Source organism: Euprymna scolopes, chromosome 9, assembly GCF_053919585.1.
Source record: "Euprymna scolopes isolate OS-2025 chromosome 9, ASM5391958v1, whole genome shotgun sequence".
In the NCBI taxonomy this organism is placed as follows: Eukaryota; Metazoa; Mollusca; class Cephalopoda; order Sepiida; family Sepiolidae; genus Euprymna; species Euprymna scolopes.
The window spans coordinates 21,906,854-21,911,663 of record NC_136490.1 but is presented as its reverse complement, the minus strand read 5'-3'; the positions used below and the strand labels follow the sequence as shown (position 1 = coordinate 21,911,663).

Below are 4,810 nucleotides of genomic sequence, written 5' to 3'. Positions count from 1 at the left end.
TTAACAGTCCCGTGGGTACAACGCGCCTGTTGAGTCTACTTTTGTTGGTGAATCAACTACGTCTGCTATTACTTGAAGTAGAGTGCATGCAACACACACGCACACACACACACACACACACATATATATATATATATATATATATATATACATGTTTTGTTAACAGAAAGTTTAGATGAGATACGTTATCAGTACTGTCGATTTCAAATCTAATGATAAGGAACCGTTTTAGATACCCATGTATAACTCTCTTCAGCTAATACTCATCTCTTTTATAACCGGAAGTGAAATATATATATATATATATATATATATATATATATATATATATATATTATGAGTTCACGTTTAACACTCGTTTTGTGAAATAACACCCCTTATTTATCGAATGTGGTGATTTTATAAAGTTTTAAATCTGATTTCAATTATGTCATCTAAACTTCCTGTAAACAAAATATAAATAATTCACCCTTATTTTCGGATTTCTTATATTGATGCACTCTACTGAAATCCTTTTACAAAAAAATATATATATATATAAATATCCATATATATATATGTATATACATATATATACAGAATAAATGACAAAAAATCTATATTCCAAAATTCATGATGTTGACCATGTTATTGATATTGATATTGGTATAATAATTAAGTAATTGATTTTGCGCTACGAAACAGATACTGTCAAGAATTGTACACGTCAACTGAATTCAAAAAACAAATTATAAGATGGTCAGCATCATGAATTTTGAAATATAGTTTTTGTCAATTATTATATATATATATATATATATATATATATATATATATATATATATATAGTAATTTATAAAATATATATGGCGATTAAGCTACACTGAATATTCGGCGTTTCATCCACTATAGGATCATACATATATTTTATAACTTACTAACTAGCTCTACCTACGTATTGAGCACTTTTGAAGTAAATACTTAAAGTTTACGCATAAATCTATACTTTCCTATATTAATTTTATGTGAGTAAATGAAGTAGTTATATATATATATATATATATATATATATATATAATGTGTGTGTATGTATAGTTTTTGTCATTTATTCTCTATATTGCTCTATAATTACACTGAGTTTCTTAAATAAAGATTGGCATATATTATAAGAAAATATATTTCTACAGAAATATATATATATATATGTATGTATGTATGTATATATGTATGTAATATATGTATGTATATAATGATTTTTTACGGTAATGATAACATATCTACAGACACTAGTGTTTCATCCTTTCAGGAATTTCCACTGCAGAGTGTCACGATTAACACTAGTCAATAGATTCGAACTTGGCAACATGAGCCATCTCTAGCTCTATTTGCAAATACCGTATCCAATTGGCTACCATTAATCGCCAGAAATAACATTGAATTTAAACATTTTATTTTTAAATGCTTTTGACGTCTGTCACAGTGATATAATCGTTACAGCATTTTATATATATATATATATATATATATATATATATATATATATATATATATATATATATATATATATGCGATTCGACCTCACAGCGGGAAGATATCGGTTTCATTTTAAACTAGACGGAACTGTTAGAACACACACACACACACTCTTTCTCTCTCTCTCTCTCTCTCTCTCTCTCTCTCTATATATATATATATATATATATATATATATATATATATATATATATATATATATATATATATATACTGGGTTTTCCAATAGTATAAATCACATTTCAAGTCCTCATATCTGCTTAACTATGGATGGTATTAAGATGAAAGTTGTGCCATTTTAAAGCGAAATGCATTAACTTTTTTTTTTTTTGTAATTTTGCTATTGATTCTTTTCATTTCCTTTCAGATGCAGTAATGGCGTTCACACAACCAGAAAAGGCATTTTGTATGCTTGCATTTGCAAAAACTGAATCACGGACACTTGTTCAACGTGCATTTCGCAAAAAAATTCGGAAAACAGCCATAAAAAACGAAGTCAATAATGAGATGACACGGTAAAACTCATGGCGGATAGTGGTTAAGCTGCAAGGCCGAATAACATGAGCTCTTGCAACTATTGACAACACAATGATGGGACACGTTATGCAAGAAGTGGACTATCAGCTTTATGTGTTGTTTCTGCCCGCTGGCCCACTTATGTGGCTCGTGTATTAGTTTCCACATTCAAGGGTTTTCCTTAATATTAAATCTGTTTTCATTATTGTTATTAGTTGTATCTTTCCCAAGATTGGTCTCATTTCAATGTCCCCTATTCTCTTCGCAAATTATTTCGGAATTGTTCTTAGTGCTCCTACTATGATAGTTAATCTCTTGAATTTTCTCATCATCCATATCACTTACTGCTCTCTGTGTATTTTATCCGCTTCTCCTTTTCTTTGATATTTATGCTGTGGTCAGCTGGGACAGCAAAGTGTACAATTTCGCAGGACTTTTCTTTCTTGTTAATTATTACGACATCCGGTTTTCTTGCTTGGATGGGTTTATGTATGTCCATAGGATTTTATGATTCTCGTTTTCAATTACTGTTGTTGTCTTATGTTTGTACCATTTGTCTGTGCATTTGAGATGCAGTTGTTTGCACAATTCCCAGTGTACTGCTCTTACTACTTAGATGTGCCTGTTCTTGTATTCCATTTGGGCTAGTTTGCTGCCGTTTTGTCTTTTTGTCCACAGAGCCTGCATTTGTTGTTTTCTTGTGTTTTGTCGATCTTCGCTTTTATGTGGTTAGTTCTTATCGAGTTATCCTGTGCTGCAGTTATTAGGGATTCAATTTCTCCGTTTACGTGTTATTTTCACATCCATGTCCATATATTTACGTTATTCTCATCTTTTGTCATCCTTATGAATCTTCCGTGTAGTTGTTTCTCTTACCATTTTTTCCTTATCTTACTCTCTGTCTCTCAGCTTTCTGTTTTATTGATTTTTTTCAGTATCTCTCGCTGCCATGATTATTCTTTCAGTGTTTTGCATTATGTATTTTTCTAGTGTTTTTTTTTGTGTGTGTGTGTGTGTGTCATTCACACAGTATTCTATACAAACCAGTCGCCTTCCGTCGTCTTTCCTTTTCACAAAGAGTCTGTCAACATCGTCGTTTGGGTGTAGTACGTTGAGCATGGTCATGAGTTTCCTGGTCTTCTGATCAAGCTGTCTCAGTTCTTTTTTAGTCCACCCTATAAACGGTCCAGAGGATCTTATTAGTGATACTGCACGTGTATTTATTCCTTTTATTAGGTTTATTCTATATGATTTAGTTTCCAAAAGTTTTCTCATTCTCGTGAGGTATTCCTTTCTAATTCTCTCTTTTATTTGTGTGGCTTTGATGATGTCTGCTTCGAGAACTCCCAGGTATTTGTAGACGTCTTGTTCCCTTAGTGCCCTCATCTGCGTTTGGTCGGGTAGTTCCATGTCTTCTGTCTTCTCCGGCTTTCCCTTTCTTATAACTAGTAGTTCAGACATTTCCATACCAAACTCCATTTGGAGATCCTGATGGTGTTTATTTATGTCTCTAGTTCATTTTCGGTCCTTGGAAGATGCCTCTTTATATGTTAATTTCTGTTATGTGTTGTCCAACAGCTGTCAGTTCCAGGATCCTGTCGTACGCCTTTTTGTAGTCGATCCATGCCATGGCTAAATTCTTTCTTCTTCTTTTGACTTTCTTTATGATATTGTGACCTATATATATATTTTTTACATAGGCATCACCACTTATCAAGGCCAAGAGGCCACTCGCTGATAAGGGTTTACAGTAGAAATTGGACAATATAGTAACCGTTAGTAATTATTATTCGATAAATTTGTTAACTTAAGTGGAACGGCTCATCAAAAACTTGTTTACGTTAGACTTGAAGACAACCATATTGTAGTCCGCTGGAAAGCAGAAAAACGGAAGACAATTCCATAGGTGTGCAGTTATAAGAAAGAATCTTTGCTCATGGAATCTACGTTTAGGTTTAGGCACAGATAAAGAGTGGGAGAAATTAGTGATAGGGTTTTCTGCTAGACGGGTGTTTCTTGTGAAAGTTTGGCGGGGGCGAACCATAGAATTGAGCTCAGCTGAGCACTTGCCATGAAAATAACGATAAAGCAGAGACAAACTCGCAACATTTCTTCTGTGAGAAAGAGGTTGCAGGGAAAAGAAAACGACATCCCTCACAAGGCTACGAAGTCTATTTTGAACTCTATGAAGGCAGAATAAGTCCTTTCTTGCATATATAAAGCAGATCATGTATTCCTCTTTTTCCTTTCTGGTATCGTTTCTGTTCATCGGGAAGAAGTCCATGATTATTCAAGAAGTGGTAGATTTGTTCCCTCAGTCGTGCTCTTAGTATTTCCTATATAGTGGGTAAGCTCGTGATAGGCCTATAGTTGTTGGGGGCGGTTCCTTTCTCTGTGCCCTTCTGTCTTCTGTATCAGCATGGTTCTGCCTTTTGTCATCAAACGTTTGTTTCTTGTATTCCTCTTCTAAGGTTTTGGGCTAGTCTTTTCGTGTAGTGTTGTGAATTTTTGAAACCAGTATATATATATATATATATATATATATATATATATATATATATATATATATATATATATATATATATATATACCACTTCACTGGAAATAGACATCTTAAAGCTTATCTAAAATTTATTTGTTTTATTTACGACACAATTGTTTCAAACCTGTACTGATACCTTTATACATATTTCGTGGCATATATATGTTTTATTTTATTATTATTCTTATACCGGTAGGGGCATTCATCGGCTATAAATATACATAAAAATAATAACCAAAT

At 32.6% G+C, this 4,810-nt stretch overlaps 1 long non-coding RNA gene across 1 annotated transcript in view; it reads left to right on the top strand.

Annotated features, from left to right (window-relative positions):
- Window positions 1-4,541, top strand: part of LOC145284463 (uncharacterized) — a 196,422-nt gene extending 191,881 nt beyond the window's left edge. The window contains exon 4 of the long non-coding RNA XR_013868836.1: window positions 1,880-4,541. This is a non-coding gene — a long non-coding RNA (uncharacterized LOC145284463). The remainder of the gene's footprint in view (window positions 1-1,879) is intronic.
- Window positions 4,542-4,810: the final 269 nt, after the last annotated feature.